At 38.3% G+C, this 16,741-nt stretch overlaps 1 protein-coding gene across 26 annotated transcripts in view; it reads right to left on the bottom strand.

The window, feature by feature from the left end:
- Positions 1-16,741, bottom strand: part of RHOBTB1 (Rho related BTB domain containing 1) — a 144,586-nt gene that overhangs the window by 60,664 nt on the left and 67,181 nt on the right. The gene's annotated exons all lie outside the window — the stretch shown is intronic.

Below are 16,741 nucleotides of genomic sequence, written 5' to 3'. Positions count from 1 at the left end.
TCATGATGTTCTGTCCCTCTCTTATGAAACAGACTCCCAGGAAGTTCGGTGCATGCCCACTCCCTCATTTACAAGACACCTAGAAGACCTCTAGAGTTCTGCCCCCATAACTCAATAACTCAGGGCACTGTGGCTGATGTACTTGTTTGCTCAGATAGGCGCCCTTCAGCGTAGGGCCACTAACTGATTTCAGGCAAGCGTGCAAGACTCCTCTAACATGAGAAACTCAGAAATCAAGATGAGTGGGTAGGAAAAGAGTTATCATTTGACTAAGAAACCCCACTAGGGGTCTCCTAATTGCTGCGAATCATCCAGGCATTGGGATATGCTGCATCTTATCATTTACGCTATGTCTCTTGTTGTATTTGCTATTTCTTTTCTTTTTCTTTCTTTCCTTTTTTTTTTTGGAGATAGAGTTTCACTCTTGTTGTCAGACTGGAGTGCAATGGCACAATCTCAGCTCACCACAAACCTCTGCCTCCCAGATTCAAGCAATTCTGCCTCAGCATCCCGAGTAGCTGGGATTACAGGCATCTGCCACCACGCCTGGCTAATTTTTTATTTTTAGTAGAGATGGAGTTTCTCCATGTTGGTCAGGACTTAAACTCCCTGACCTCAGGTGATTCGCCCGCCTCGGCCTCCCAAAGTGCTGGGATTACAGGCGTGAGCCACCACGCCTGGCCCTATATTTGCTATTTCTATCAAGGTATGGTGAGCAGTCTGCTTAAAAACAAAAATTGAAGGCCCATGGAGTGACCTTTGTACTCTTATCTCCATTTAGCTGTTCACAGACAGTCTGAATGATGCTATTGCACAGACACTACATTTTCTTATTCCTCCCAAAAGCATATAATCTTAACTTTAAGAAGTAATTCAGCTCAGCCATTAGAAAATACGAGTGCAACAAATTTTAGTGTATTTGAAGAGTTAGCTCTGAAATAAAAAACTGAGAATTTTATTTTATTGACAGGAACAAAAGAAAAATGTTAAGAGTTGCATAATAACTATAGCCAACAGTCAAGTTTCGACGGAGCAGATTTCATTATTCTGAGCTTTTAATCAGCAGTTGTAGGTAGATGGGAGCTGTTTCATACATAAAATAAACATCTCAGCTGGAATAAAGAATGGATCCAGAGCTGGGAAAGAGATGCAAGGGCTGGGTTGGACTTTCCCTGAATCAAAACTTCACAGAATTATATCTCCAGGATAACATTGTGTTCCACCATTTAAATCAACAGATTTCATTGTTGTAATCAATATTATTTTTTCAATGGACTGTTTTGATTAAAAAAGAAAAGAGTAAGTAACAGAAAGGATGCTGCATAGAAGTCTATGGATGCAAATACTACAGAACCACCTGCTGATATGAAAGAAGTACTTTTTACTACATCTGCTCATGATTCTCACCAGGGCTCTATGACAGTGGAGACCCACACAAGAGCATGCTCTCTCTGTTTTTAAAACTCAAGGTCAGCTGGGGAGATGAACCAAGATTAGAAACCAACCTTCTTTTCTACCTTATGTGCTGTTCTTAATAAACATTGCCCTCATTGAAAAAATAAAGAAAAGACTTCATTTATTTTTTGAAAAACTAAACCAAAAATTTTAAAGATGCATGAAAATTCCAGGGCGGATTTCAAAACCATCATAAGTGAACTGTGCTGGGTTCAGACACACGGGTCTACTTTCTTCTACAAATACACCAGGGAGCCTCTCCTTTGACAATTTGCCTATGTCATTACTTCTGCTCAAAGGCCCTTTCCTCGTGCCCTTAACTCACCTGCTGAAATCATTCTCCACCTGTGGGACTAAGGCAGTCTTAATTTAAAAATTATATGCTAAGCACTGAATGAGTGCCAGGCCTATAGGTGTACAGTGAAAAGCAAGCCGGGGGTGGTTCACAGTCAGGTGGAAAGAAACAACTAAACAGATAAATACATCATCACAAATTTGAGGGGTTCCTTGAAAAAAACCAAAGGATGTTGAGAAAAAATAATGGATGGGAAGCCTGAAGGGGCAGACTGGGTGACCTCTCTGAAGAGGCCTCATTCGGGCCATCTGGAGAATGAGAAGGGCCCAGTCAAGAGATGGGAGAGGAAACAGGCCTGGAGAGCCTGAGGGAGAGGAAGTGGGGAAGTGGGAAGGTTAGAAAAGTAGGTGGGGATAGATCATACTCAGCCTTTCAGGCCATAGTCAGGAGTTTGAATCTTATTCTAAATGCAGTGAGAAGCCACTGCAGTGTTTAAGCAGAAGTGTGGTAGGTTCTGATTTGCTTTTTTTTTTTTTTTAAAAGTTTTGTTTTGTTTTGTTTTGAGTTGAGGCTTGCTCTGTCACCCAGGCTAGCGTATAGTGGCACAATCTCAGCTCATTGCAACCCCCACCTCTACCTCCCGGGCTCAGGCCGTCCTCTCACCTCAGCCTCTTGAGTAGCTGGGACTACAGGCATGTGCTACCATGCCCGGCTAATTTTTTGTATTTTTGGTAGGGATGGGGGTCTCACTATGCTATCCAGGGTGGTCTTGAACTTCTGAGCTCAAGCTATCCTCTCACCTTGGCCTCCCAAAGTGCTGGGATTACAGGCCTGATTTGCTTTTTTTTGTTTTTTATGAGCCAGTGTCTCGCTTTGTTGCCCAAGCTGGAGTGCAATCGCGTGATAGCTCACTGCAACCTCTGCCTCCTGGGTTCAAGTGATTCGCTGCCTCAGCCTCCTGAGTAGCTGCGATTACTGACACTCACCATCATGCCTGGCTAATTTTTGTATTTTTGTGGAGATGGAGTTTCACTATGTTGGCCAGGCTGGTCTTGAACTCTTGATCTCAGGTGATCCTCCCTCCTTGGCTTCCCAAAGTGCTGGGATTACTGGCATGAGCCACCATACCCAACCCTGATTTGCTTTTTAAAGGAATCACCAATATCACTGAGACTGCTGTATGTACAGAGAACATGCCATGTCGGCAGGGGTGCAATGGCAGAGGAATGGTGAGGAAACCCTAAGTTCTCCAGGAGAGAAAGGATGGTGCCTCTGACAGAGCAGAATCAGCAGAGATGCAGCCAAGTACAGATTCAAGTTACATTCTGGAAGAAGACACACTGCAAACATCCTTCCTTTGCACAGTCTCTAAGGGGGTTTATCAAATTCTGATTTGTAATACTAATTATTATGTTTATATGCATTCCACTTCTACCCCACCGAGATTATACATTTTTGGCAACAGAAATTGTGATTCATCTTTAAATCCTCAAATCTTGTCACAGTGCCTGGCCTATAGGCAGCTTTCAATAAACGTTTGTTGAATTGAATATAAAAATACAGCCACTCCACCTTTCTTAGAAAACCTTCCACCTGGGGCTGGCAGAGAACTTGCACACAGCTATCTCTGGTGACTGATCATTAAGTTCTGTGGCCTCGAAAGCAGCAGTGTGTGGCTAAGCCTGCAGTTGGTGAGAGGAACACCTCGAGGGACATCTGTGTGGCCCATCACAAGAGCAGTGTTTGACAGATGGCATTGCACCAACCATTGCTTCCTGACAGGAAGTGCATCAGTAACCATGGGAACCACCAGAGACCAAGGACCACACCCTTTCACCAAATGGGAAGGTGGTGGTGGGGAGGAGAGTCCCAATATGTGCAGACAGGAGGGCCTTAGGATTGGACTGGCTTTAGAAAAACAAATGAGTGCTTGTTTATTTTGTTCCAGTTTCTAGAGTCGATTTATAAATCTTAATAATATTTACATATAAGAGTCTCATAAAGTTCTCATCCACTTTTAGACTTAAATATCCTAATTCAAGGGATTCTCAACTTTTTTTGGTGAGTCACTACTTGGCTGGAAAAGAAAGGAAAAAGAGAGGCACATGTACCCATTACATATGGATAATGATTTATCACTAACATGAAAGTGAGTCTTGAATAAAGGCGTTCAGACTAAGCCCAAAAGAACCACATCACAAAATGCAATTAGCTGTACTTCAAGACAAGATGGCAGCCGGGCGCGGTGGCTCAAGCCTGTAATCCCAGCACTTTGGGAGGCCGAGACGGGCGGATCACAAGGTCAGGAGATCGAGACCATCCTGGCTAACCCGGTGAAACCCCGTCTCTACTAAAAAATACAAAAAACTAGCCGGGCGAGGTGGCGGGCGCCTGTAGTCCCAGCTACTCGGGAGGCTGAGGCAGGAGAATGGCGTGAACCCGGGAGGCGGAGCTTGCAGTGAGCTGAGATCCGGCCACTGTACTCCAGCCTGGGCGGCAGAGCCAGACTCTGTCTCAAAAAAAAAAAAAAAAAAAAAGACAAGATGGCAATGAAGGCACTGATGCCTTGAACCCTCCTCTACCATCATCTCACTGCAAGTAGCCTTAGTCTGTACAGATAGCAGCCTCTACAACAGTACCAGAAATTAATGGTAAAAAGTAACCACGTACCAGAAACTTGAAGGATTTCTGCCAAATTCACTTCCATGGAGCCAAGTGAGAACGTCACTGATGACCAGCAGACTGCCATGTCCACAAGGAAAAGAACTGGCCCAGGAAGTAGGCAAACATTTTTCACCACAGATGCCCATTATCTGGAGTAATGAGAACCACACTGACTTGGGACAACGGTGAAGAAAGAAGGGTGGAGGAAGAAGGTTTCCTAGTGGCTCCAGTAGGAAACCAGCCTGCTGCTATCAGCATGGAGTAACCTTGCTGACTGTCCCTTGCTGAGGATGGACCAGGTAGAGAGAACAAAGTATGGAAAAAGATGCTCTCTATTCTGCTTTTGCTTCCTCCAGCCCACTCAACCAGACCCTTTCAGTTTTGACCCTATGACAGAACTGACTGGTCTTGTGGGGTTAATGCAAGAGGGAGTCAGGTGAGGGGGTGCTGCCTCTTAAGACTGAACATTAGTGTAACTTCCATGGTCACATTCCTCACTGTTGTCCTTAATTCATTCATCCTCAAAGGTTCTCTCAGCTCACATTACATTGAGTACCTTTGCTTGTCTGCTCTGGAACTGGGTGATTTCCTGGAATGCTATGAGAGAGCCCTACCTTGATCTTTGACAGAGCCTATGGTTATTCAAGCATTTGGAATATGCTTCAATCCTTGGCCTTTGTGAATCCTTTTGTGTATGGATAGTGTAAACAGAGACCATTCAACACATGACCTATTAAAAACCCTGAAGCATAGACGTGTACAAGCAATTACCTAAAGGCACAGAAGAAAGGTCTTCCACTTAGATAAATGTGCTATATAAAACAGCAGAATAAAAACTTCAAAAATCAGATTCATGAACTTAATCATGTAAAAGAAGATAATATACATTTATAAACTAATAGTAGATGAAATTATAAGTAGGTAATGGGACGAGATAAAGAAAGACCACGTACAAATGAAATATAAGGTCACCAAATTGAAAGCCATGCTGGCAACAGTACACAGTAGACTTGAAAATGTTGTAAAATTAATTAGTGAGGTACAGGTCAAGCATAAGAAGCTCTCTCTAAATACAGACGTAAAGACAATCTTTCTTTGTCTTTACTGATGACTGACCAAAGACAAAAAAGAGACTGACTGTCAAAATGCGATCTCTTGAATAGTATGTGATATGGTTGCATCTAAATCTTCATCCAAATCTCATCTTGAATTGTAGATCCCCTAATTCCCACATGTTGTGGGAGGGACCCAGTGGGAAATAATTGAATCATGAGGGGTGGTTTACCCCATACTGTTCTTGGGATAGTGAGTTGATCAAGATCTGATGTTTTTGTAAAGAGTTTCTGCTTTCACTTTGATCTCATTTTTTTCCTTCTCTGCCTTTCACCTTCTACCATGATAGTGTGGCCTCCTCAGCCCCATGGAACGTGAGTCCATTAAACCTCTTTTTCTCTACAAACTACTCAGTCTTGGATATGTCTTTATCAGCCATGTGAAAATGGATTAATATGGTATGTGTTCCTGAAGAACTAAGGAGCATAGTGTGATTTAATAGAACAAAATGTTCCCACTACAAAAAACAGGAAGGAGCAGGGAAAAGCAAGGAGGAGAAGGAGGAGGAGAAAAACAATGGAAGGCTCCAAATCTATGCATTTTTTTCAGTAAGATGTTTACATATCAATGACAAATTATATAAGAATCTCATTGTATCTTATCATCTTCTAAAACTAATGGACACAAATCTTCTCCATAAAGAAATAATGATATGAATGACTATAAATTTCACTAAGACACTATTTGAAGATGATTTTAAAAAACACATAAGAGAGTCTTAAGGATGGAAAAAGGTATTCCATGCAAATAAAATCCCCCCAAAAAGAGCAGAATTAGGTATCTCTATATCAGATAAAATAGATTTCAAGACAAAAACTGTAAAAAAAGACAAAGAAAGTCATTATATAATGACAAAGGGGTCAATTAAGCAAGATGATATAGCAATCAACACTGCAGCACCCAGATATATAAGGCAAATATTATTAGAGCTAAAGAGAGAGAGAGACCCTGATATAGTAACAGCCAGGGACTTCAATACCCCACTTTCAGCATTGGAAAGATCATCTAGACAGAAAATCAAGAAAAAAAATCGCTATAGAACAAATGGACCGAACAGACATTTACAGAACATTTCATCCAACAGGTGTAGAATACATATTCTTCTCCTCAGCACATGAAACATTCCCAAGGATAGACCATATGTCAGACCACAAAACAAGTCTCAAAAATTTTTTAAAAAATCATATCCAGTATCTTTTCTGACCACAATGGAATAAAACTGGAAATCAATAACAAGAGGAACTTTGGAAACTATATGAATACATGGAAATCAAACAATATGCTCTTAGATATAGTTTGGGTATTTGTCCCTGACCCAATCTCATGTTAAATTGTAATCACCAATGTTGGGAGTTCGGGCTTGGTGGGAAATGTTTAGATTATGGGGGTAGATCACTTATGAACGGCTTGAGTCATCCTCTTGGTGATAAGTGAACTCTTGCTCTCAGTTCACACAAGATCTGGTCATTTAAAAGTGTGTGGCTCCTCCCCCACCCCACTCACTCTCTCTCTCTTGCTTCTGCTCTGGCCATGTGACACTGCTGCTCTCCTCTCACCTTCCACCATGATTATAAGCTTCCTGAGGCCTCCCCAGAAGCTGAGGAGATGACAGTACCATGCTTTATGTAAAGACTGCAAAACCATGAGCCAATTTAATCTCTTTTCTTCATCATTTATTCAGTCTCAGGTATTTCTTTATAGCAATGCAAGAAAAGACTAATATGCTCCTGAATGAACATTGAGTCATTGAAGAAATTAAAAAGAAACCTTAGAAATATATTGAAATAAATGAAAATGCAAACACAACATTCCAAAACCTATGGAATACTGCACAAATGGTACTCAGAGGAAAGTTTATTGCAATAAATGCCTATATAAAAAAGGTAGAAAAACCTCAAATAAACAACCTTATAATATATCTTAAAGAACTAGAAAAGCAAGAGCAAACTAAACCCAAAATTAGTAGAAGAAAATAATTAATAAAGATCAGAGCAGAAAGAAATGAAATTGAGATAAAAACAGAAAAAATCAACAAAATGAATTTTTTTGACAAGATAAGTAAAATGGACAAATCTTTAGCCAGACTAAGAAAAAAAAAAGAAGACCCAAATAAATAAAATCAGATATAAAAAAAGAGATGTTACAACTGATACTGCTGAAATTCAAAGTATCATTAGGGACCATTATGTATAACTATCTGTCAATAAACTGGAAAACCTAGAAGAAATGGACAAATTCCTAGACACATGCAACTTACTAAGATTGAGCCATGAAGAAACACAAAATCTGAATAGACCAATAACAAGTAACAAGATTGAAGCAGTAATAAAAAAGTCTCCCATCAAATAAATAGCCAGGACATGGTTGGGCGTGGTGGCTCACACCTGTAATCCCAGCACTTTGCAGGGCTGAGGCGGGCAGATCACTTGAGGTCAGGAGCTCAAGACCAGCTGGACCAACATGGGGAAACCTCATCCCCCGTCTCTACTAAAAATACAAAAATTAGCTAGGTGTGGTGGTGCACACCTGTAATCCCAGCTACTTGGGAGGCCGAGGCAGGAGAATCACTTGAACTGGGAAGGCAGGGGTTGCAGTAAGCTGAGATTGCACCACTGCACTCCAACCAGGGCAACAGAGCAAGACTCTGTCCAAAATAAATAAACAAACAAACAAACAAATAAGGACAGGAACTGATGGCTTCACTGCTAAACTCTCAAACACTTAAGAATTAGTAGCAATCCTACTCAAGCTATTCCAAAGAATTAAGAAGGAAGGAATACTTCCAAACTTACTCTACGACTCCAGTGTTATCCTGATATCACAAACAGACAAAGACACAACAAAGAAAGAGAGCTACAGGCCAATATATCTAATACACATAGATGCAAAATTCCTCAACATAATACTAGCAAATCAAATTCAACAACACACTAAAAAGATTATTCATCATGATCAAGTGACATTCACCCCAGGGATGTAAGGATGGTTCAACATATGTAAATCAATAAATGTGACACATCATCTGAACAGAATGAAGGAAAAAAACAACATGATCATTTCAATAGATGCCAAAGAAGCATTCAGTAAAATTCAACATTCCTTCATGATAAAATTTCCCAAAAACCTGGGTATGGAAGGAACATATCTCAACACAATAAAAGCCATATATAACAGACTGAATGTATCATACTGAATGAGGAAAAAGTGAAAGCCTTTTCTTTAAGATCTGGAACAAGACTAGCATGCCCACTGTCACCACTTTTATTCAACATAATACTAGAAATTCTAGTGAGAGCAACTGGACATGAGAAAGAAATAAAGGGCATTCAAATTGTAATGGGAGAAGTCAAATTATCCTTGTTTGCAGATGATACAATCTTATATTTAGAAGAAACTAAATATCCCACAGAAAATGATCAGAACTGATAAACAGTAAAGTTTCAGGATATGAAATCAATACACAAAAATAAGTAGCATTTCTATATGCCAACAATGAACAATCTGAAAAAGAAATCAAGAAAGTAATCCAATTTATCATAGCTACAAATAAAACAAAATGCCTAGAAGAAGTGAAAGTTATCTAAAATGAAAACTATGAGACATTGAGGACACAAAAAATGGAAAGTTACTCCATGTTCATAGATGGGAAGAATCAATATTGTTACAATGCCTATACTACCCAAGGCAATCTACAGATTCAGTTGACTCAAGTGTTAGTCTCCTTTGGCAACACCCTTACAGACATACCCAGGATCAGTACTTTGCATCCTTCAATCCAGTCAAGTTGACACTCAGTATTAATCATCACTGCTATCCTAAGCAAAAAGAATAGAGCTGGAGGCATCACATTATCTGACTTCAAATTATACTACAAAGCTATAGTAACCAAAAAAGCATGGGACTGGCATAAAAACAGACACACTGACCAATGGAAGAGAACAGAGAACCCAGAAATAAATTCCCACATTTACAGCCAACTTATTTTTGACAAAGGCGCTGAGAACATACACTGGGGAAAAGGCAGTCTCTTCAATAAATGGTGTTGGGAAAACTGGAGATCCATAAGCAGAAGAATGAAACTAGACCCCTGTCTCATGCCACACACAAAACTTAAATCAAAATAGATTAAATACTTATATCTAAGACCTCAGACTATGAAACTATTATGAGAAAATATTGACGAAACACTCCAGGACATTGGGCTGGGCAAAGATTTCCTGAGATCACACAGCAAAAATGGACAAACAGGATTACATCAAGCATAGCAAAGGAAACAATAAAGTAAAGAGACAATCCACAGGATGGGAGAAAATATTTGCAAATTACCCATCTGACAAGGGATTAATAACCAGAACATATAAGGAGTTCAAATAACTCAACAGAAAAAAAATCCAATTTAAAAAGGGTAAAAGAACTGCATAGATATTTCTTAGAAAAGGATGTACAAATAGCTAACGCATATATGAAAAAATGCTCAACATCATTAGTCATCGGAGAAACACAAGTGAAAACTACAATAAGATATAATCTCACCCCAGTTAAAATGGTTTTTATGAAAAAGACAGGTAATAATGATTGCTGGTGAGGATATAGAGAAAGGGGAACCCTTGCAAGCTGCTGGTGAGAATGCAAATTAGCACAGCCATTTTGGAAAACAATATGGATGTTCCTCAAAAAACTAAAAATCAAACTCTTTTATGATCCAGCAATCCCACTGCTGGGTATATATCCAAAACAACAAAAAAAGGAAAATTAGTATATCAAAGCGATATCTGCATTCCCATGTTTATTGCAGTACTACTTAAAATACTAAGATATGGAATAAACCTGTGTCCATCAGCAGATGAATGGATAAGAAATCCTGTTGTTTGAAACAACATGGATGGAACTGAAGGATATTATGTTAAATAAAATAAACCAGGCACAAAAAGACAAATATTTCATGTTCTCACTCATATATCGGAGCTAAAAAAAAATTTGAGCTCATGGAGGTAGAGAATAGAATAGAATGGTGGTTAGCAGAGGCTGGGAAGGGTAGTGGAAAGGGGGACAGAAAGGGGATGGCTAGTGGGTAAAAAATACAGTTACACAGAAGGAGTAAGATTTAGAGTTTGGTAGCACAATGGGGCAACTATAATATATTAACAATAATTTATTGCATATTTTAAAATAACTAAGAGTGGAATTGGAATGTTTCTAACACAAAAAAAATGATAAATGCTTGAAGTTATGGACACCCCAATGTATTAGTCTGTTCGCATATTGCTATAAAGAATTGAGAATGGGTAATTTATAAAGAAAAGAGGTGTAGCTGACTCACAGTTCTACAGGCAGTATAGGAAGCATGGCTTGGGAGGCCTCAGGAAACTTACAATCATGGTGGAGGGCGAAGGAGAAGCAAGCGTGTCTTCACTTGGCAGCAGGAGAGAGAGAGCAAAGGGGTAAGTGCTACACACTTTTAAACAACCAGATCTCCTGAGAACTCCAATATGAGAACAGCAAGGGGGAAGTTTGCCCCCATGATTCAATCACCTCCAACCAGGCCCCTCCTTCAACATGTGGGGATTATAATTGGATATGAGATTTGGGCGGGGACACAGAACTAAACCATATCACCCAGTTACCATGATTTGATTATTATACATTTTATGTTTGTAGCAAAATATCACATATACCCCATAAATATGTACAACTAACATGCATCCATAATAATTGAAAATGAAAAATTAAAAAAAACAGATTCTTGAAAGAAAAAGGACATAATAATAAATTTCTGACTTGGGTCAAATTGATATTTATATGAAAGCAACATAAAGCTGTTCTTAGATATCAAAGACTCAGGTCAAAAAACCCAAGTTCCCTTAAGGAAACTGCTCAAAGATACTAGCCAAAACACCTAGAGATAACTGAAAATTAAATACTAAAAACAAACAAAGGCATCAAGGCTTTAAAGAACTATGGAAACCAAAGCCAATAAAAACGTAAGATCATCCTATGTAGTTATTTTGAATTTGGTTACAAAATGGTATAGAAAAAGTATCTGCCAGAGATAATCTAGAAGGTTACAAAAGGCCAATTCATAATAGAAGTCACATGAACCTTCATAGACCAAAAGACATAGAATAAAATGAAGAAAACTTTTTAAGTATAAGGAGAAACTCACAACAATAACAAATATATGGGACAAAAAATCAGAATAAAGCAATGTCAGGTTAAGAAAGTGAAAATAAACAACACATGGGTGATCTGAATAACAAATACTAAGGCTAAATTAATAAATATCCCACATTTTTAAACCTATAGAAAGATAGCTTTCTTTCAAGTGTTCTTGGCACATTTAAAAAGCTGACCACATACTGGGCCATAAGGCCCCAAATCCCCCAAAGTGTAAATTGTTGTCAACCAAATTCTCTGCCCACAAAGAAGTAAATGAAACAATTGAAAGGAAAAGCTCTATAACATGAACAAAAAATCTCAACCCTTGTAATTTTAAAAAATACTTTCTAATATATCCATCTAAGGTAATAATTTTATAAATGGGAAATGTTTTAAAAGCAAATATATTTACCATATCTTTAAAAAAAATGAAAACAACCTATGACAAGTGAGGGAATGATTAAGATACTTACTAAGTGATGTTAGACAAATTAATCTGTCGGAGACTGTATTTTCTTATCTGTAAACTGGGGATAATTATCTCCTTCCATGGGTTGTTGTGAAGATTATATTAGATAATGCTTGTGAAATATTTCAACCTCTGTGCTTAGTATCAAGAGAACATCAGTACGTCTTATCTAATAAGGTTGTCATCGAAGTTATGCTTATGATGAGTTTGCAATAATCCAGAGAAATGCTGATATTAGTGAGGAAAAGTGTGGAATAGTAATGTGAAATATATTCGACTGAAACAACAGTAAATAAGTATGTGTAACCCAAATAAAATTGTGCCTCACGCACTCACCTGAAGCACTGTCTTAGCACAGTGGCAAAGCAAAAGAAACACAAACTGATTCTTAGAAAGCTGTGAACCATGTAGCTGCTTATGAATAGAGAGGTGTGGCTTACCTCACCTGTTACACATCTTACAGTGAACCTCCTAAAAAAGTCTCTTTGAAATGTTGCCCTCTGGAGTCTCACCTTTCATGACAACTGCTCAAATCTGTCTTTCTGCCTCTCAGGACCTGGGATCTCTTCCTTTCAGGTCCTTCTTCATCCCTTCTTACAGGGTTAGCCATCATTCTCTGCTTGTCTTACTTGCATTCCCATCCATTACTTCCCTCTGACAAATAAACAAATCTTTCTTGGGACTTACCCTTTTTTAAGGGGGTTGGGTTGGTTTTAATATGTGACTATTTAAAATTCAGTAACTGTATCTCTGTCATGTAACAGGAAGCAACATTGACGTTTTCCCTCTGCAACAACAATACATGAAAAACAAAACAAACTGGAAGGAAATACACTAGAAAGCAACACTAATTGTTTCTGGACAATGAGGCTATAACTTGTTCCTGCCATTTTCTACTTTACTTTTGATTTCAAATTTTCTACAATGCACGTCTTGCTTTTTAAAAAAATGTGAGATAAAATCCACATGCTACACAACTTATTCTTTTAAAGTATACAATTCATTGGTGTTTATGATATTCACAGGGTGGTGCAACCATTCCTGCTATTTAATTCCAGAATATTTCCATTATCCCCCAAAGAAACCTTGTATCCACGTATCCACTAGCAGTCATTCTCTATTCTCATTCACCCCAGCTCTGGCAACCACAAATCTACTTTCTGTCTCTACAGATTTTCCTATTCTGGACACTTCATGTGAACGGAATCATGCAATATGTGGCCTATTGTGTCTGTCTTCTTTCACTTAGCATAGTATTTGCAGTTTCTTCCATATTGTAGCACCTTTCAGTACTCCATTACTTTTTATGGCTGAATAATATTCTTAGACATATTATTTCTATAATGAGAAATACGTTTTAGCTTTTTAAAAACTAATGGATAGATTAAGTATAACCCTTGATTGTCACTTCTACTAAGAGTACAACCCAATCATAATACATGATTTTTGATAACACATAAATTGTTTTTCAAAACCATATGTACATAAAAAGCATAGAGAGTCTGCTAAACCTGTTTCTTTCTCTGACTCGAGCTCTCACATTAAAAAAACCCCACAGGAATCAAAATGATGTTTTTCTGAATATCAAACACAGAAATTGAACCATATAAAAAGACAGCTGTGGATATTCAGGACAAACACATACAATTCTATCTCAAACAGAAGATGAAAAATTCTTGGCTTTTAAATCTTGAGCATTCAAAGGGAATACTTACGGTAACTGAAATGAGCAATTTTAAAAAACTGGAAACAGGGCACATGAAATATTCTGTGGCAATCAATTGTAGTTAAAGATAGTCTAAGCTCAGATCAATATAGCATAATTCAGCTTTACATTCATTAAGAAGAAAGTAGTTCTAGATTTGTTGGTATGCATGCCATGTATGTATTTGTGTACCTGGAAATCACAAACACATAAATATTGATGCACACTCAGTGCCCAAATTTAACGTTGCAATCTTTACTTGGAAAGGCAGACTTCTACACATTTTCAGTGACAAGGGAGATATCCTGATGGAAGCTAACAGTAGCTAGCTCATATAAAGTAATGGTTCAGGCAAACAGAATTCTGTAAATGAAGGACTTAACCTGGACATAAAATGTGAGGTGTTTCAAACACACTGAGGGTGGAGTCGGGTGGTGACCAGAAGTAGGGCACTGGTGGTGTACTGGTTCTTGATCTAGGTGCCAGTTACATAGGTATGTTCAGTTTGCAAAAAGTCATCAAGATGTACTTTGCGATCTGCATACATTTCTCTATGTGTTATACTTCAATACTTTCTTAAAGTTAAAAAAAAAGAAAGAAAGAAAGAAAGAAAGAAAGAAAGAAACAAGAAACTCTACACATTGATTTTGGAGGCCCTATCATCCTCATGGGGGTGGGGCTTAGCTAAGAGCTGAATGGGGAAGTTTTGTCAAGAATTAATAATCAAAATATTGGTCAAGTCTTTAGAGATGGCAAAGTTGTAAGTGCTCATTTAAGAAAGCTAATACCAAGGCTGTAGACTGTGGGTGTTTAAAAACCCATACTCATGAAGAAAAGTCTCCACAGCCTTCTGTAGTAAGTTACTCATTGAAAGCATTCTCTAAAGATGTTACCAGGTTAGCTTCTGGAGCAGCAGGGTGACCACCTGCTGTGGTCTTCTGATACAATGACAATCAAGCAATTGTATGTAAACATTCATGAGACTATCATATGCTCGTTAGGACTAGGCTGTGCTTTGATTCAGGCAAAGGAAGAAACGTTTTGTCAGGTTTTCACAGCAATGTTAGACCATAAACGCGAAAGTGCTGGTGGAAAATTAACCAGACTTCCTAAGATCTCTTACTTTATTTGAAGTTATTGGCTAATAACAACGAATAGTTTCCAGCTAGTATTTTTCAGGGCATGTTCCTATACCTTCCAACTTTAGGTAGAAATTATTACATGAAAGATTGTACGATTTTAAAAAGCAGGATGAAGCACTGTTTGTGGAAGTGGAAAATGATACCAGTCTGGAGTGTGACTAGAAATTTTAAGTCAAAAGACTTTAAAATGTCATAACTTTCATCCAATTTTAAGGCTTTATTCCTGGAAAAATAATAAATGTATAGAAAAAGATTTCATTTAAAGAATGTTCATCAGCTGGATATGGTGGCTCAAACCTGTAATCTCAGCACTTTGGGAGGTCGAGGCAGGCAGATCACAAGGTCAGGAGTTCGAGACCAGCCTGGCCAACATAGTGAAACCTCGTCTCTACTAAAAATACAAAAATTAGTTGGGTGTGGTGGCACACGCCTGTAGTCCAAGTTACTTGGGAGGCTGAGGCAGGAGGCGGAGGTTGTAGCGAGCCTAGACCACGACGCCATTGCACTCCAGCCTGGGTGACAGAGTGAGACTCCGTCAAAAAAAAAAAAAAAAAGAATGTTCATCATCATATCACTATTTGTGGAAACAAAAATAACTTTAGAAGTCCAAACACGGGAGATGGGTTAAAGAAAAATGAATATATGTCCATCAAAAATGTGCTATAGGAGTACACTTATTGTTATATTAAGATGTTCATGATAAATCTTTAAATTAAAAAAGATTTAAAAATTTACTGAATAACACTACTCCTTAAAAATTATGTGCCTAAATACACACAAAAAGATTGAGATAGAGATATACTAAAATACTAATGCCAACATCTTTTATAGGATAGGATTATAATTCATTTTAATTTTTTTATTTTTCTCATCTATGTATTCCATCTCTTCTGTAGTGAACATATGTTCTTTGTGAAACAAAGAAATTTTACAAAAAAGAGGGCATGGAGGTAGGAAAACAAGGAAATAAAATACCTTCATGTGTGAGAAAACATTCTTCCTTCATTATGTGAAATTAACATCTACTCTTGACCTTGTCTCTGTATACCTTAAGAACTTTGTGTGAAATGTCTTTTATATGGTAGGGAACAGCCTTGCTACTCCTGGACCCTTCTTTTCAATCCTGAGCAGATGTCCCACTCATCAGTATATCATCTTGGAGTTCCTGGTTATTCAGCTCCCTTTACTTCTATCAAAGGAACTAATACCTCAATAGGCCCAACCACAAAAACTACATAGCCCCTCAGCCTAGAACAATGCAACAAGGATATACCTGTTGCATGCTAGGTGTAGGAACAAGGCCATGGGAAAACATTCTCTAATCTTTCCAGATCAAGTCATGAGACTTCGAGAGACTTCAGTAGTCATGTCAGAAGAGAGTCCCTGGTCTACTTCAAATAAATAGAGTTTAAAGAATATTAGAATCTGATCTAAGGGTTCATTGTTGACTTTTGTTTGATACACACAAAGGGAAACAAGTTCCTTTACTTGAAGCCTCTTTCCAGGAGCCTTAATGATCAGCTGCCAAATTTAGCCTTTGGCTCCATGTCCACTGTGTCGATTATTCTCCCATGCTTACTGAAGTGAGGCCAAATCTCATCCCTATTTAGAGAGAACAAATGCAGATATCTTGATGAAATGGAGAGCTGGTGAACCTGTATTGTAAAGAGCCAGGAGAACATACTCTAATGAATGGAAGCACATGGGCCTCATGGCTTATGTTTTAAAAGTAGGTTCACATG

Source organism: Macaca fascicularis, chromosome 9, assembly GCF_037993035.2.
Source record: "Macaca fascicularis isolate 582-1 chromosome 9, T2T-MFA8v1.1".
Taxonomy (NCBI): Eukaryota; Metazoa; Chordata; class Mammalia; order Primates; family Cercopithecidae; genus Macaca; species Macaca fascicularis.
The sequence above is the reverse complement of the archived record's forward strand: the minus strand, read 5'-3'. Positions and strand labels throughout refer to the sequence as shown.